Source organism: Nannospalax galili, unplaced genomic scaffold, assembly GCF_000622305.1.
Source record: "Nannospalax galili isolate Female #2095 unplaced genomic scaffold, S.galili_v1.0 scaffold726, whole genome shotgun sequence".
Taxonomy (NCBI): Eukaryota; Metazoa; Chordata; class Mammalia; order Rodentia; family Spalacidae; genus Nannospalax; species Nannospalax galili.
Window position 1 is genome coordinate 3,266,166 of NW_008355253.1, and position 19,101 is coordinate 3,285,266.

The 19,101-nt window shown below is 43.1% G+C and overlaps 1 protein-coding gene and 1 pseudogene across 2 annotated transcripts in view; one reads left to right on the forward strand and one right to left on the reverse strand.

Annotated features, from left to right (window-relative positions):
- LOC115067559 overlaps positions 1-16,923 on the forward strand; it is a 39,140-nt pseudogene extending 22,217 nt beyond the window's left edge.
- Ctnna2 (catenin alpha 2) overlaps positions 1-19,101 on the reverse strand; it is a 1,380,618-nt gene that overhangs the window by 1,261,502 nt on the left and 100,015 nt on the right. The gene's annotated exons all lie outside the window — the stretch shown is intronic.

The following is a 19,101-nucleotide window of genomic DNA, read 5'->3' on the forward strand; positions in this document are numbered from 1 at the left end:
TGAGTTCCAGGACAGCTGGGGCTACAGGGAGACCCTGTCTCAAAAAGACCAAAATTAAATAAATAAATAAATAAATAAATAAATAAAATGAAATTTATAAAACTGAATTAGAATTTTCCAATCTCTTTTAAGAAGCAAAGTAACAATATCATAAGACAATCATGTGTAACATAGCTCCATTTATATCAAACAAAAACTAAGAATAATGCATTTTTCCAATGTATATATTTATTGAACTTTTCATACAATACGTCTTAATCATATTTATGCCCCTCCCTTATCTGAACCTCCCCCAGAGCCTGCCCACAGGATTCATTCATTCTGTCATGCATGTTAAGGCTTATTGAGTCAAGCTTGTGTACCTAGCCAGATGTCCCTTGGTGTGAGTTCATCCATTGGAGCCTGGTCAGCCCAGGACTTAGGGACCATTGCAAAAGAAGAGGTAGAAAGATTATAATAGTCATGCACTTTTGGAGAACAGCCATGGAAAACGTCCTGTCCTGAAACAGCAAATGTAATTTTTAATAAAAGATCACAAAAATTTAATATGACTATAATAGATCTATGCAAAACTGCACACATAATGGGAAAGAATAAAGGATGGATGCTTCAGCACACAGCCATTCCTTTGGTGAACTAAGTTTTCCATATCAATATTTTACATTCCCCCACTAGTTAAAAAATGTCAGTTAGAAACATTCAATATGGCAGGCTGAATCCGTTTACTTTTAAGATGTGAAAACAGCAGCTAAAATACTTTAATTTATAACAATCTTTGCATTCTATGAAAAGTGCTACAGGGAACACAGGAATCCCACCCCTCAAAGTCCTTTCAGTTTCCAAAACACAAACCATCACAGCCTGCTTAAGTATGCATACCTGTACCAAGACTCCAGGAGAGAAAACTCACAGGCTCCTTTCAAAAGGAGCAGTCACAGCAGGAGTGCCAAATGAAACCTGTTTTCATCCTGAGTAAAAGAAACCTTCTTATTCCCTTGAGGTAAGACTTAAAAAGAAATACTTTTGTGTATGCTCTGCTAACAAACAGATAATAACCAGCTGAAAAGGCATGGAAAAGAGTCAACTTCACAGACAACACAGCACAAAGAGGAGAAAGCAGAGAGACATCTACAAGCTGATTACTCATTTTGATGCCAGATGCCAAGTTTTTATGTTTTTCTCTTTCTTTCTTTCTTTCTTTCTTTTTTTTTTTTTTTTTTTTTTTTTTGGTCTTTTTGAGACAGGATCTCAAAAGCATTTTATTGTTTTTTGTGTGTGAGTGTGTTGCCTGCATGTGTGTAAGTGCACCCATATCATGCAATGTCCATGGAGGTCAGAGAACATTGGATTCCCCTAGAACTGGAGTTACTGACGGTTGGAAGCTGCTATGTGGGTGCTGGGAATCAAATCAAGGTCCTTCCTTTGCAAAAGCAGTCAGTGTTCTTAACCACTGAATTGTATTTCTAGATCCTTGCTCTGTTTTTCAAATAAGTGTGTGCGTAGGGGGGGACCTAAAGGCCCCACCTTGCAGAGGTTGGAGAGGAAGTTACTGGGGCAGGGGCCTGACTTGTTTTAAAAGTCTGAAGGATACTTCCGCACTGCTGAGGAGTGCATGATCAGCGCATGACCATCCTTAAGATACACCCTGAAGGTGGAGGGGGATTTCCAGATGCCTTTATAAGCTCTGTAACACCTGCAATAAATGAGTCCCTGCTTGACTAGACTCCCCGTTGTGCCTGAGTGTTCCCCGGTACTGGGGGCAGCAAGAGCTGGCGAATGGAACGCTTACTCATCCCCAGTCATAATTGCGCAGGGGTCGCTGGTTCGAACCGCTCCCCCCCCCCGTGTGTGTGTGTGTGTGTGTGTGTGTTATGGTATATGCATATCGTATATGTATATGTATGTGTTGTGATATATGCATGTGTGTGGGTGTGTGTGTTGCAGCATATACATCTGTGTATATTCAGGTGCAGGTGCATTCACTCCTATGTGTACAGTGGTATTCCCAGATTGCTTTCATCTTATGGTTGGTATGCAACTCACTGTTTCAGCCAGGCTGGCTGTCCAGCTATCTTCTGGGATCGAAATTTCTGGGCTTCCCAGTGCTGGGATGACAGGCAGCCTACTGCACCAGGCTTTTATGTGGGTGCTGGGGATACAAACTCAGGTCGCAGTGATTGCACAGCAAGTACCTTATTCACTGAGCCATCCTCCCCAGCCTTAAAAGGAGTTCTAAACTTTCATTTCTTACTAAATAGGAATACAGCATTTCTGTGCTTGCCAACATCAGTCATCAGACCATTAGAAACAAATTAGAAGACCACTATAAATCAATGAGAGAGGGAACTCTGTCAACTTGAGTGAAGCCTTCAATAATCAAGGATTAGTTCTGATGATTTCTTGGTTCTTTTAGGACTAAATTGGTGCTTGGAAGGGAAAAATAATCTGCAAGATGCTACAGTGAAAGAATTTCGACTCAAGTGAAGATTTTGCTGTTCTTTTTTTAAAAAATTTTAATAACTACATGATTAGAAGAAGCATTTCACTACAGCTTTAACATATTCAGTAACACACTCCAGAGCAAGAGTACATCTCTTTCACACATGTGTGCAAGTTTCTAAGCTCACAGTTGAATTAATACAGTTATACAATATTGAACTCAGTATAAACCCTGTAAGACATAAAATTAAATGAGTTTTTAGCCTTTAAAAAAGATCTCCATTTCATTTTAGAATATATTGTTCCTTGCAGAAAGACTCATTGTTTTTGCAGTTACACAATATTGAACTCAGTTTAAGTCCTCTAAGACATAAAATTGAATGTTTTTTTAACCTTTAAAAAGATCTCCATTTCATTTTAAATATACTGTTCTTTTCAGAGAGACTCATTGTTTTTTCTACTGACACTGAGATGTTAGTGCATGCATCTCTAATCTGTATGTATCTGATTATTACTAGTCCTAATTGGTTGCACTTGGATCCTTGGCACCTGCGTATGTCTGTAAAGCCATCGGGTAGATTTCAATGGTAATGTTTATCACCATCACTGATTAACATGATATAAATTTCCATGCTTCCTCCTCAAATATAATACATTTTTAAAAAAATATTTCATTTTTTTTGTGTTTATCACACAGCACATCCCAAACCATCGTATTCATCTAGAGATCTTTGTTTTAGGAGGATCAGCTGTTCCTCATTTAGGAGCAATCAGTTGTCACTATTCCTTTAGATAAGATTGGGGTGTCTGTTCATTTTCCCAGTTCTATGCTTCCAAGCAGAGACTTCCAGAGAGCAATGCTGGCTTGCCACAAGGCATGTTGTTGATACCTTTTGGAAGAAATGTGTAATATTCAGGCACATATCCTGTTCATTCCTCCAATTTCAGGAAAGAAAGGACTTTTTCTTGATTAACAGTTAAAATTGTATAGCTTGGATTACCAAACTACAATTACATGAAACCATTAATCCTTAATAATACCAGTCAGTAATGTTTACTGACCTGTAACTATGTGGTAAGCACTTTGCTGAGACCTTTCTCTTGCTGTCTACTCCAGATATCTGTCTATCAGATAGCTCATGAGAAAACTGTTATTATTTTCAATCATTCCTTTATCAACTTATGGAAATCACCAGAGGCTAAAATTGTGTGTTATTTTCTGTGTCTTCTATATAGATTTTATCTTAGACTAATTGTTCTCTAATATTTTGAGTGCCAAATTTTTATTATTTTTTGACATTTATTTAAAATATCTTTAAATTTTTGAGAAAGCAAACATTGTATTTGTTTCATTTCTATACCTCCCATTCTCACATCCAACTCCTCCAAAGTTGTCCCCCCAACTCCAACTCAATTTCTCATCCTCTTCTTTGATATATACATCCACATATATGTATATGTATATGTATATGTTACACTGAGTCTGTTTAGTGGTGCTTCTATGTTTAAGGCTCACCACTTGAGAGTAGATAACTTACCAGGGAGCTAATCCCTGTAGAAAATTCTTTCTCTGTCTTCACCATTCATTGATGCTTTTCATTCATGTATATGTGTGTATGTGTGTATGTCTATGTGGATGAATGTCACTTGTATGGAAGTGTCAGAGGAAAGCAGAGGATCATTGGATCCCCTGGAGCTGGAGTTATAGGCAGTTGTAAGTTGCCTGATACAATTGCTGGGAACTGAACTGAGGTCCTCTGGAGAAGTGCTCTTAATCACTCAGCCATCTCTCCAGTTCCTCAAGTGTCAATCTTCAATTCACTGTTATTATAAGAGGTTCCAAGTATTTTACATCCAAAGTTTCTCAGAGAATAGGAAACTTTAGTATCTATCAAGCAGATGGTGCATACTTTTTTCTGCCAATATATTCTGTTGCATTTTTCTCATTATATTTTCTGCATAATTATTTATTGCAAAAATAATTATATCTCATCAGGAAACAAATTCTTCATTCTCAGTTGCTTTTTTTGTGCAGCTTCAAGACATTTGAGAACATTGGGAACTAAGGATATTTTAAAGATGCTAATATTTACATAAATGCTATACTAAATACAAATATTTCACTAAACCCCAAATTAGCATTATGCCTTGACAGTAATTTAGCAGTATGTGGTAAAGTTATAGCAGATAATGAGCAAGGTCCTGCAGCCTTGTTCACGTGAAGCGCTTTTCAGTCTGCACATGGCAGTCACTAATAGTCACTGAAGATTCTCAAAAGTTGCTACAGGAGAGAGAGAACTTCAAAGCCCTCCTTTACTACACCTATAAAAGCAAGTGCCGCACATAGCTAAGACTCTAGATAATTACTACCACATATCTCCACCAATCCCAGGATCTAGGACTCTGCCATGTTCTTGAAGATTTTTGGTTTAGAACAGCAAGAACTGAGCTATGGCATTCCTTCTGGAGAAGGTGTTCATGGAAATCTCCAAGTCTTCTATGAAGACTATGGTCATCTCAAATCAAATAAAGAAATAAGGCCCTAGATCAGAGCAGGTTAATTAGGACTCTATCATTTTCCACTTGTTGGATTTATTCCCTGTGTAAGGGCCATAAGAGGAGACAAATGGTGGTATGGTCTGGACTGTCAGGGGAAAGCTGGGCTGTGCAAATGCACTGCCCTTAGGAAAAGTCACTGACCATTCCAGGAATTGACTGCTCAGCCTTCTTGGCTGCCCAAGCTTGAAAAGCTTTTCAGCTGTGGACTGAATACCATCACCTAACGCAGGAATTGTTACTAGGGCATAGCAAAGGGCTGTTTTCATTGATCTGTGTGCCATAGTCCAGTATACACTGATGATGGGAAATGAAGTCGGAAGGAGGGAGACAGAGGAAGAAAGAGAATTCCTGAAAGGAATGAAAAGAAAATATCCTAGTTTGTTTTTTGTTGCTCTAGTAACATACTAACTGAAACCAACTAAAGGAGAAGACTTTTTTCTTTTTTTCTTTTTTTAAATTTAGGCCACAAATGAACCTAAATACTTTTTTCCCCCAAGTCTCCTGTAGGATCAACCAGCAGGACCACAGATTTCTCACTCTCATCCAAGTATGTTTATGTTTCAGGTGACCAGCATCAAAAGAACCAAACAGGGTAAAGAAGTGAGCCCACGTGTCAATCACCCAGGGAAACAATCCAGAGCCACATAAACTGGATAAAGAAACAAGAAAAAAGAAGGAAGTCAGGAAACAAGAGAGGAAAACAGCTCTTAAAGTGTTGACCAGCTGCCTGAAGGGCTATGACGTGCATGCCAGATTAGACAAGCACATTCAACAGAGGAAATTTCTTTTTGTGTGTTTGTGTTCGTATGTTCATGCATGTTCATGTGCACAACTGTGCTTGTGCATGTGGAGGCTAGAGGGCCAAGTCAAATGTCTTCTCAAAACTCTCCACTTTCTCTTTGAGAGAGGGTCTCTCGCTGAACCCGGAAATCTGAACCTGGAACTCCCTGATTCAGATACACTGACAAGCCAGGAAGCCCCGGGAATTCTGTCTCTGCCTCCCAGAGTTGGGATCACAGTTCCTCCATCCAGCTTTTAATTGTGGTTATCACGGGTACTGGGTATCCAAATTCAGAATATAATGCATGCACAGTAATTACTTTACCAACTGAGCCATCTCCCCCCTTCCAACTGATAAAATTTAGAATTTAAAGTGTCTTTACTTTTCTGGGCCAACATAATAAGCAGATGTTATGTATCGATTCTTATATATTGAAATAAAGTAACAAAGAACTAATCTCACTTATCCTGGAAAGTTAGGAAGTATTGACAAGTAAATTCAGAAATAGACAAAGTACGTTCACTCATTCCATTACGATCCATTTAACAGTCTTAGAAGAATTCTTCAATACAGAAAAGAAGATCAGTTAGAGACAGGAGAGCTGAAAGAGGAAGAATTATTACCTTTATGTCTAAACAAATGTCCAGAAAACTTAGTAAATTTCATTTATACAAATTATACCTCAATAAAACTCACTTTAGAAAGAATGAAAAGGTAGAAGGGTCCAAAAATTGGGCATGTATATTATGTGTGAGTTTTAATTCTCACTCAAATAGCTACAAAAATACATTTTTTAAAAAAAAATGGAAAATTCTATTCATTGTCTAAGTATCAAATACTTATTTTTAAGTCATTATTTTTAACAGAATTATAGCATCACGGTTGTTTTTATTTTAAGCTTATATTCCACACTTTAAAGTAATGTATATTTTAGCATTCTGAGGTAAAAGGAAATGTTTTAAGATATTCAGAATAAAGAAGATATTTTAAAAGCAGCAAAATTTTGGTAATTCTAGCATGTAGCAGATGGGCAAATGGTAATTAAATATATAAACAGCTACTAATATAAGCAATTTTCTCCTCATTTACATGTTTGAAAATGTCCTTTGCCATCAGCATGAAGACATTCATAGGTTCTGAAGATTAGAGTGCTGGCATTTTTGAGAAACCATTGCCCAGCCTAATACAACAATCATAGTAAAGTACCAGGATTTGAGGAAAAAATGTAAATTTTGGCCACTTCTTTTTCAGTGACAATGATTTAGGAAGAAACAAACCGACTTTAATTATTGACTGGTATTTGTCTCACAGAAGGGTACACTTAAAAACTGATGTTTTGCTTTGAAGAGGTGCTAGAGCCCATTTTCACCTCCTTCCTAGGTATGAAGTTTTTGACGACCTTGACTTGCTTGCATTCATTAAGATTTGTGGGACTGCAAAGATGCCTCTCACACACATACACGAAAATAAAAATAATAAAAATATGAGCCTACATCAATGGTATCAGCATGCACAAGACCTATGCAAACTCAAGCAGACAAAACCCCAGCGCAGAACTGTAGAAATGGGTAACAAGCCTCAAACTTAGTCAAAGAATTATTGGCAGCTGGTTTCTGCTGGATGAGGAAGAGCTGATCTTTTTAAAGGGAGGGACTACTCTAGATAAGCTGATTAAACCCCAGTGGATGAACTTGCACTGAGGAACATCTGGGGACACTAACAACATGATAGCCTTAACACAAATGATAGAATGTATAAATTCCAGTGGGGGGTATGGGAGGACGCCATTGGGGAAGAGGGTATACAGATGATTGATTGATTAAGAAATACACAAGAATTCAATAAAAATTTACATAAATAAATAATAAAAGAAAAACATTAGGACTGGAGCAATGGCTCAGCCATTAGGGGTGCCTGCAGCTCTTACAGAAGACTAGAGTTCTGTTTCCAGCACCCATGTCCAGTGGTTCACAATCACCTGTAGCTTAGATGACCTGATACCCTCTTCTGGCTTCCACAGGCACCCACACATGTGTTGACAGATACACAAAAATACGCATAAATGAACATAAAAATAAATCTTCTAAAAAGGATTTTGGAAATAATAACAGGTAAAAAAAAAAAAAAAGAAAGAAAAGAAAGAAAGAAAGGTGACGGAGAGTGATCTAATGTCCACCACTGGACTTTTTCCAAAATTTATCATCCACTAAGATTTTCTCAAGCTGCCATGGGGATATTTTTCTTCAGGCAATGTCCAAATCTATCTAGCACATTAGCAAAATAAAACATCAGTTTTTAGGTGTACTTTGTCATGATAAGAACAGTAGCCAACAATTAATTGGGGGGGGTTGTTCCCAAATTAAACTTGCTGTACCAGCACTGGCTCTAAATTCTATTTTTCTCCTATTTTACTGCCTGAAGCCACTTGAGAAAGACAGAAGGCCAGGCTGAGCCATGCTCAGTTCAGTACTCCTTTTTAACTCTCTCCTTTAACTGATTTTTTAAAATTTATTTTTAATAATTCTTAGTGTCCCGGCACAGTTCTGGATATTGGACCTGATCAAAGATACTTCATGAGAATCTAGGAAAGGGAGACAGGGCAGCCTGTGGATTTTTTTCCCAACTTCTGTACTTTTGACATCAAGAGGTAAAGTTGCTAAGATGGACATCCCCTGAGCACGTGATGAGCACAGACTGCTCTCCTTCCCTGAGACATGACGGTAGACATAAAGGCCAATGCTGATTAGCCATTTGGCATTCTGGTTTCAGCAACAGTGGCTTTTCTTTCTTTGTGCTGAATAACAGTCAAGTAATCAGCCTGACTGTAATCCAAACAAGCAGATTTCTGCTGCAAAAGCCCAAAATTGCCAGTATTTACTTTGAATGAGAAAGGAGAGAATAAGGAATGATCTGACTTACCCCACTGGTGGGACTGAGAGTCAATGGGTTCTACAAGCTCACTTAAATGACCTATCCCACTGCTGGGACTGAGAGTCAATGGGTTCTACAAGCTCACTTAAATGACCTATCACACTGGTGGAACCAAGAGAGTCAACGGGTTTTACAAGCTCACTTAAACAAGAGATTAAATCTTTGATGAAATGTTGTTAAAAAAAAAAAACAAAAACCGAGGATCCTTGTGGGCATGAGGAGATTGAGGGCTTCAAGGAAAAAAAAAAATGATATTGAGATTTGACTCTAGGGTTATACACATGGCTAAGCACACATTCTAGCAGTGAGCTGCACCCTGCTTCAGGACCTCAAGACACACCAGCATTATTGCATATAGTATGGAACCTGATCTGGTACTAGATTACAGAATGATTTGAATTTTAAGGAGAAAACAAAAAGCACAGAATATGGAAAGAAAGGAAAATACAATGTATACTATGAGCAGTCATGCCAAATATGACAGGATTTCCACACAGCATATCAGTGCAATAAAATTGTTAGAGTAGCAAATAGCCTCATAAGATTAACTGGTCAAGAATATAAAAGCTCTAGTCTCTCTGTTGAAAGATCCACCTTTCCAGTTTCATTGGTCAATCATCTAGTCATAGGACCACTCCTTGGAAGGCAGGTTCACCTTAAGTCATGCTAAATAGGTGGGTGGAATACCTAGTACATTAATGAGACAGTGAACTTTTCCTACTTGGAATCCAGTCTCCTAGTGCAGAGCTTCCAGACCTGGTCACAGACATCTGTAAACCTGCTTGATTTTCCTCAGAAAAGCATAATCTCTCCTTTTCTTCTTCACACCCCTTTCCTAAACATTCTTTCTTTAATGTTTTGGGCTGCCCTAGCATCTTGTATTTCCTTACTTTTTCTCTAAAGCTTCCTTCTCTTCACAATGTGAATACAAGTTGGCCACATGTCTGTCTTCCATGCAGGCTCTAAACCTGGATGGCCTCATAGCCTTTTTCCCCTTCCCCTCCAGTCTCCTCCTCAAGGCAGCTGCCAAGTTTACACCCCCCACATCCCCTCTCACCCCCCCCACCCACATCCCCCACCCTAATCCTACCCTGAGGATTTTTTCTTTAAAATTCTGATGAAATTGGCCTAAAGCTTTCATTTGGGTCCATTCTTAATTTCTTTTATGAATGAGACTAAGAACCCTCTAAGGGATGCTCTTTCTCTCCCATTTCAAAAATGGCAGTTAAGAAGAAAAAAGTATAAAGATGTTTTTGAAATGCTCAGATGTACACCATTTATAAGACAAAAATGTCTGAAAAAAGGAAATATACATCAAGTGAGGAAGATCAGAGTTGGTACTTAGCAAATCAACATTAAGTCTAAATATAAAGCTGCTGCAATTAGTATACTAAGAACTGACTGTTGACTTAGAGATCATCTCCCACACCTCAGTAACAGAGCTCCAGAGCCCAGAAACTGACTTTTGCTATATGGAAAGACTGTGTAAGGCAGAGGGTGCAAGGCACAGAAACTGGGAGAGGAAATAGAATATAATTCCTAATTGTCGATTGTTTACACATCAAATGATGACATCTCTATCTCATCTATAAATACACAAATATATCTGTGTGAAACCCTCCTCTGTGGCCCCCTGTACTGGACTCCCGAGACCCCCTGCCCCTCTTTAGGAATAAAGGCTCTTTCTCACTTCTGTAAACCGCTTGATTGCTAGGCTGAGAGGACAAACTGCACTGACCCCATTTTGACTAGTTGTTTCAGGCAAGCCTGGACCTGTACAGGCATATCGTAATCTCCACCTACTACCCCAACCCCAGGAGGCTATAGATCAAGCAGGCCCAGGCATATAGCAGCCTTATAAGGTAAGAACAGAGACTTCTGGCCTCACAGATAACAGTCAGCACATTCCATAGCTCTGAGGGTAGCACCTGACAATGAGAAACCCCCAGGACTGCATCCCTTGTAACCAATCAATTCAAAACTGTGTTGGCGCACATGGGCTCCTTGGACCAATCAAGATGTGACTCTGTTATTCCCCTCCTCCCTTGTTCTAAAAACCTATAAAAGGCTTACTCCCCCTGCAATCTGGGCTCTCAGCACAGATCCATTGCATTGGTGAGGTCTGAGAGCCCGAGCTTAAGCCCGAATAAAGACTCTTTGTTCTTGCATGCCCTCTGGATCCCGTGGTTATTCTTGGGGGTCCATTCTCTGGGCACAACATTTGGGACCTCGTTTGGAATCCCCAAGACCCCCCACGGGACCCCAGAGCACTGAGTCTGCCTGATCCAATTGGTGAGTGTCTCTTGTCTTTGTGTCTTTTGTATTTGCGCATATCTGGTTTTTGTACCCAGTTTGAGATTGCCTGTTGGAGGTCTAGGGGGACATGCTGTAAGGCCCCAGGCCGTGGGACTCGGGAGATGTCCCAAACCCACCTGGTGGAGATTGGATCCCCTTGGTAAATTTGGAAGGACAGAGTGGGTCACACCCACCAGGAGGTGAGAGGCCATCGTCCTATTTTCAGTTTAAGGTGCCAACTAACCATGTGTTGTTTTTCTATGTGTTTGTGCTTTTTGTTGTGTTTGAGACTCTTACTACATTAGAAAACATGGGACAGAACCAAGTAACTCCTCTTAGCCTTTTCCAGGATCACTTCTCGGAGTTCAAACCCCAGGCTATGGGGTTAAGAGTAAAGAAAGGGAAGCTCTTTATGTTTTGCAGGAATGAATGGCCGACCTTTGGGACTGGTTGGACTGTAGAGGGGACGTTTGACCTGCCCACCATCTACAGAGTAAAGCATGTAAATTATGGCTGTCCAGGCCACCCAGATCAGGTACCTTACATCATGACTTGGCAGGTTATGGTGGAAGAGCCTCCAAAATGGTTAAAGCCATTCCTTTATCCTCCCCCCACTGGCCCAAAGCTGACTGTCCTCACCCTAGGCAAGGATGAGCAGCAGAGAAATGAAACTAAACCCTTTGCCCCTCTCTACCCTGTCTTGCAAGGAGGCACAGGGGAAGAACTTCTGCTTGAGCCACCCCCCCAACAGCCTGTCCCACAAGCAGAGCCTCAGGACACCCCAGGAGAGGCAGAGGCAGCCCCACCCAAGGAGGTGGAAGAACACCCTCCCCAGACACAGAGGAGGGTCCAAAGGGGGCAGCCATGGCTGGTGGCAGACTCTACTGTCTGTCCCCTCCAGGCTGTGGGACCGTTCACTGAAGCAGGGAACCAACAGCTGCAGTATTGGCCATTTGCAACTAAGGACCTCTACAATTGGAGGCTGCCAACAGCTAAATTCTCTGAAAAGCCCCAAGGTCTAATTGATTTGCTAGAATCTGTTTTGTTTACCCACAAGCCCACTTGGGATGATATTCAGCAGCTTTTGCAGGTCCTGTTCACCACTGAAGAAAGAGACTGAATCCTGGTTGAAGCCAGCAAACTGGTCCCTAGGGTGGATGGGAATCCCACCACCAATCAGGTCCTGATAGATGAAGCCTTTCCCCTGGTTAGGCTGAATTGGGACTTCAATGTGGCTGAAGGTAAGGAGAGGCTCCAGGTCTATCGCCAGACTCTAATGGGAGGGTCTCCAGGTGGCTGCAAGGCATCCCACCAATCTGGCCAAGATTAGTGGTGTGCAGCAAGGGAGAGCAGAATCACCCACAGCATTCCTAGAAAGGATACTTGAGGAGTTCCGTACCTATATTCCAATGGACCTGGAAGCACCTGAGAATAAGAATCCTGGCATTTGTGAGCCAGTCTGCACCCGATATTAGGTGCAAATTGCAGAAATTGGACAGACTAGCAGATAAAACCCTGCCAGAACTTCTGGCAGTGGCTGAGAAAGTCTACAATCATCGAGAGAGCCCTGAGGACAAGCAGGCCTGGGTTGCTGCCACTGCCAGTGCCAAGTAGACCTGTGACTTTGCCAAGATCCTCCTGGCCACATCGACCAGGTCCCCAGGTGAAAGAGAAGGCCAGCCGCAATTCCTATCTGCTGAACAAGATAGGAGATGCCCAGAAGGGCAACCAAAATTGTTTAAAATCTAATGTGCCTATTTTAAGAAAATGGGCCACTGGAAGAAGGAATGTCCAGAATGACTGGCTGGGCAGGAGCAGGTCCATGAAGGAACACAAGTCCTGGAGCTTGTGGAATGGAGCGAATAGGGAGGACAGGGTTCGGATCCCCTCCCCGAGAACAGGGTAACTGTCAGAGTGGAGGGGACACCTGTGAGCTTCCATGTAGACACAGGTGCTCAACATTCAGTGTTAACAGAGACCCTAGGGAAATTGTCAAACAAAAGGTCTTTGGTACAGGGAGCAACAAGCATAACCAATATTCATGGATTACCTGAAGGAAAGTGGACTTAGGCACGAGCCGGGTGTCCCACTCCTTCCTAGTCATGCCAGATTGCCCCTACCCACTCTTAGGTAGAGACTTGCTTACCAAAATTGGAGCCCACATCCATTTTTCACCTAATGGGGTTCATTTAATAGATAAAGGTGGCCATCCCATTCAGGTACTGACCTTGCAACTGGAAGACAAGTATCGACTGCACCAAAAACTGGAACCCCAGCCAATGGAGATTTCTGCTTGGCTGCAAGAATTTCCTCTGGCCTGGGCCGAGACTGGAGGGATGGGGCTGGCAGCCCACCAACCACCCATCTGGGTGGAGCTGAAAGCAGGAGCCCTTCTGGCTCAGGTGAAGCAGTATCCCATGTCCCATGAAGCCAGATCAGGGGTTAGCCCACACATCTGGAGGCTAAGAGACCAGGACATCCTAATACCCTGCAGGTCTGCATGGAATACACCTCTCCTCCCGGTAAAGAAGCCAAACTCAAACGATTACCGGCCATACAGGATCTGAGAGAAGTAAATAAGCGGGTCATGGATTTCCATCCCACGGTGTCTAATCCCTATACCCTCCTGAGCTCCTTGCCACCCTCCAGGAGCTAGTATACTGTACTAGATTTAAAAGACACCTTCTTTAGCCTGCCCTTAGCCAAGGATAGTCAGCTATTCTTTGCCTTTGAATAGCAAGATCCAGAGGTCGGTTTCAATGGACAACTGACCTGGACTCGCCTGCCTCAGGGATTCAAGAACTCGCCCACTCTCTTTGATGAGGCACTTCATGAAGATCTGGGTGAGTACAGGCCGGAACACCCCCGGCTCACCCTATTGCAGTATGTAGATGACATCCTGATAGCTGCTGCTGATGCTCTACTATGTCAGCAAGGGACTAAGGATTTGTTGGCGACTCTAGGCAGGTTAGGATATTGGGCATCCACTAAGAAGGCACAAATGTGTCATCAAGAAGTGATTTATCTAGGGTACATTCTAAAAGAAGGACAAAGATGACTCACAGATGCCAGGAAAGAAATGGTGCTGAAGATTCCGGTCCCCAACTCCAGGAGAGCAGTGAGAGAGTTTTTGGGATCAGCAGGGTTTTGTCGCCTCTGGATCCCAGGGTTTGCCAAATTGGCTAAGCCTCTCTATGAGGCTACAAAAGAGAATGAGACTTTCATTTGGACTGGGGAAAGAGAAAGGGCCTTTAATGAAATTAAGCAAGCCCTCCTGATGACTCCAGCTTTGGGGCTCCCCAATGTCACCAAGCCTTTCCACCTCTACATAGATGAAAAGAAAGGAATAGCCAAAGGAGTCCTGACTCAAACATTAGGACCCTGGAATAGACCAGTGGCATACTTGTCTAAGAAACTCGATCCAGTAGCCACAGGATGGCCACCATGTCTGCGGATTATAGCTGCTACGGCCCTTCTACTCAGGGATGCAGATAAATTAACATTAGGGCAAGAACTGCACATCACCACTCCTCATGCTATTGAAGTTCTTAAGCAGCCACCAGACCGCTGGTTGAGCAATGCCTGAATAACCCATTATCAGAGCTTACTTCTTAACCCTCCGAGAATGCGGTTCCTCCCAAGCACCACCCTTAACCCAGCCACCCTGCTGCCCAGTCCCAATTTGGATGCTCCCCTACACGATTGCGGAGGGATCATGAGCCAGGTACATGGGCTCAGAAATGACCTGACTGATTGTTGGGAAACCCTGCTGTTAGGGTTGTAGTTCTCCATGTCCGGATAGCCCTAAGGGGCTCAGCGCCAAATGGAAGGACTCCCCTTTTCAGCAGGGGGCCTCCTGCTCTCTTTCTGGCTTACCTGGAAAGTGCCACCAAGCACGGATGCCTGACCTTATTTGGAACATGACCTTTGGCATAGTTACCTGGAGTAAAAACTACCCCCAGGTTTTTTCTATATGATAATCAGGCATTGCCTGATAGTCGGACAATAGGAGCCCACTGCCACATGTAAATAAAGCATACTATGAGTACCTATCAGCTGAGGCTTTGGCTACTGCCTCCACACTCTAATTTCTCTAGTTCTCCCACTGAATAAACAGAGCTGTTTCACTGAATCTGGAGCTGTTTCACTGAATCTGTTTCACTGCGTCGTGGAGCCTGCCTCCCCAGAAGGGCTTTCTTCCATCAGTACTCACTGGCCATCCTGACTCCATTCATCCCTTCTGCTCCCCCTGCCCTCGTGGACTGGTAGCCAATGACCCGTGAAGAGAGGGAGAGACCCCCACAACCGATCAGCCACTCTCCGATGCAGAAGCTACTTGGTTCACCGACGATAGCAGTTTCATGAAGGGCAGAGGTATGCAGGGGTGGCAGTGGTAACTGAGACTGAGACTGTTTGGGTGGTGGCTTTGCCTGCGGGAACCTTGGCTTAGAGGACCAAACTGATAGCTCTGACTGAGGCCCTTAGGCTTGGAAAGAACAGACAATTGAATGTGTACACAGACAGCCAATATGCCTTTACTACAGCACATGTGCATGTAGCCATCTACCAGGAAAGAGGGCTGCTCACAGCGGAGGGAAAAGCTATTAAAAATAAACAAGAAATTCTTGACTTATTGGTGGCTCTATGGCTGCCTAAGAATTTGGCTATCATCCACTGCCCCGGGCACCAGAAAGCTAACATGCCCATAGCTTGGGGAAATCAGAGAGCAGACCGGGTTGCCAAAGAAGTAACTTTGGAGGCCTTCCAGATTTTGCCAATCCAACTGTCAAATCCTGGCCCCCCCTTCCTACCTGATCAGCCTCACTATTCCCAAGAGGATATGAAATTGATATACAAACTTCCCATGACACAAAAGATTGAGGCTTGGTGGCATACAGGAGACTGTAGAATTATTCTGCCAAATGACTTGGCCACCGAACCACTCACCTGGGCATAAGGAAGACATCTGAACTCTCAAGAAATGCTCACTTAAAAGTCTTGAATCTCTGCCCACTGGTTAATGCAGTCACCTCTGCATGCCTTAGTTGCAAGCTGACCAATGCTGAACAAGGGACTCGAATGAGGGGCTCTAGACCAGGGGCCCATTGGGAGATGGACTTTACAGAATTTAAGCCAGGCAAGTATGGTTACAAATATCTACTAGTTTTGGTAGACACCTTTTTCAGGATGGACTGAAGCCTTCCCCATCAAGCATGAGACCACTCAGATGGTAGCCAAGAAATTGCTGGAGGACATCTTACACAGGTGTGGCGTCCCAGCCCTTCTGAGCTCTGACAACGGGCCAGCCTTTGCATTAGCTAGGATATTGGGGGCAAGATGGAAATTACATTGTGCGTACAGGCCCCAGAGCTCGGGACAGGTAGAGAGGATGAATAGGATTCTAAAAGAGACCCTTACGAAATTAACCATGGAGACTGGAGGGGACTGGGTGGCTCTCCTTCCCTTCGCCCTGTATAGGGTGAGGAACTCACCCTATCTGCTAGGATTGACCCCTTATGAAATCATGTTTGGAAGACCCACCCCATCCTCCCCAGTCTAAAAACTGAATGAATTGCTGAATTTGATAACCAACAGTTGCTTGATTCTCTAGAAGCAGTGGCTCAGGTACATAGGGATGTATGGCCCCAGCTGAAAGCTATCTATGAGACTGCTCCCCCTCCTATCCCACACAACTACCAGCTTGGCAATTGGGTCTATGTCCACAGACACTGCTGAGAGACCTTGGAACCTCACTGGAAAGGACCGTACATAGTGCTCCTGACAACCCCAACGGCCGTGAAGATAGACGGAGTTGCCACCTGGATCCATCACACTCATGTCCAACTAGCAAGTTCCTACCCAGACCCAGACAACCATCGCCCTCTGTCGACCTCTATGCCGGATCCAACAACATGTAAAGTCCACAAAAATACAGACAATCCCCTCAAGCTAAGGCTGTGCTGCTCTTGACATTTACACTGCTGTTTGGAATGAATGTATGTATAACTGCTAACCCTCATGAACCTTAAAATCTCACCTGGTGGTTCCTAGACACCTCTACTGGAGACATCCTGGTCCAGATATCCAAGACTGCCCCACTAAACACCTGGCACCCAGGGCTAGCCTTCGATCTCCAACGCTTACTCCCCAGATAGAGCCATGGGGAGACCCAGATGGAACTAGCGTATGCACCCCTTTCTGCCCTCAAAACTAAGAGAGCCATAGAGACTGCAGCCATTTTGTTATCTTCCTTAATTGGTCTAGGTATAGCTGGAGCGACTGGAGTGGGCACCTTGGCCTTAATTTTACAGGACCAAAGCTACAGAGCCCTCCAGATAGTGATTGACGCAGACCTCAGGAGTCTGGAACAGTCTGTCACTAAATTAGAACAATCCCTAAACTCACTAGCAGAGGTCACCTTACAGAATAGAAGAGGTCTTGACCTCCTTCTTATGCAACAAGGGGGCTTGTGTGCAGCCCTAAAAGAAGAATGTTGCTTTTATGCTAACCACTCTGGGATGATTAGAGATTCTATGGCTCTGCTCAGGAAACGTATCAAGGACAGAGAACAAAAGGACCTGGATGGTACAAGCAACTTTGTAATTGGTCTTCCTGGCTCACCACCTTAGTCTCTGCCTTAGCTGGACCTATATCCTCCTTCTGTTAATAATAACTATTGGGCCATGTATCATCAATCAGCTGGTTGCCTTCATTAAAGAACGAGTGAGTACAGTACAATTCATGGTCCTGAGGTCCCAGTATCAGCCCTTAGAACCCCTTATTAGGGACCCCAACCTAGACCCATGATTGGGTCTTCTCTAAGTTACAAGGAGAGGGGGAAATGTGAAACCCTCCTCTGTGGCCCCCTGCCCTGGACTCCTGAGACCCCTGCCCCTCTTTAGGAATAATGGCTCTTTCTCGCTTCTGTAAACAGCTTGATTGCTAGGCTGAAAGGACTCACTGCACTGACCCCATTTTGACTAGTTGTTTCACGCAAGCCTGGACCTGTCCAGGCATGTCATAATCTCCACCTACTACCCCCACCCCAGGAGGCTATACCCAACCCCAGGAGGCTATAGATCAAGCAGGCCCAGGCATAGCAACCTTATAAAGTAAGAACAGAGACTTCTGGCCTCACAGATAACAGTCAGCACATTCCATAGCTCTGAGGGTAGCATCCGACAATGAGAAACCCCCAGGACTGCATCCCTTGTAACCAATCAATTCAAAACTGTGTTGGTGCGTGTGGGCTCCTCATTCCAATCAAGATGTGACTCTGTTATTCCCCTTTTCCCTTGGTCTAAAACCTATAAAAGGCTTCCTCCCCCTGCAATCAGGGCTCTCAGCACAGATCCATTGCATTGGTGAGGTCTGAGAGCCCGAGCTTAATCCCGAATAAAGACTCTTTGTTCTTGCATGCCCTCTGGATTCTGTGGTTATTCTTGGGCATCTGTTCTCTGGGCACAACAATCTGAAATGAATGACAGATTTGAATATGAAAGATAAAAGGTTAAGCTAAAATGAAAATATGGAAAATTTTCACATTTAAAAAAATTAACAATATTCCTACACAAGATAGCCTTCCCCAAATTTCCCACAAATATGTTAAAATAGATGAAGTACCTTAAAAGTAGGGTGTCAAAATACCTCATTGATGGATACTGTTTGGATTTGGATTTACAACAACTCCCTCCCCAATGCAGCAGGGCCTCACAGTTTTGCAAGCCCCCTAAGAATGCAGGAACTGAATTAAATAGCACCCTGACCATCCACAGTGAAGATAAACAGACTCTCTACAGCTTTTGACCAGAGCCCTGATTACTGCAAAGAATCATTTCAGCACAGCCTGCTTCCCCATTGATGATCCTAGAAGGCAAACAAGCTCCTGCACTCCAGACCCATTGATGTAGGTAACTGTCTCAATACAAGCTATTTTCACCATAAGTTTTACAATATATAGACCCTTTATCCCACGACCCAGATCCTGATTGACAGAAGCGGATGGAAGGGGGCAGTTTGACAGAGACTATTCTTTCCTGATAAGCCCTAGGCTCCCTCTCTCCAACCTAACTTTTAAAAAATATTTTCCTGCCTTC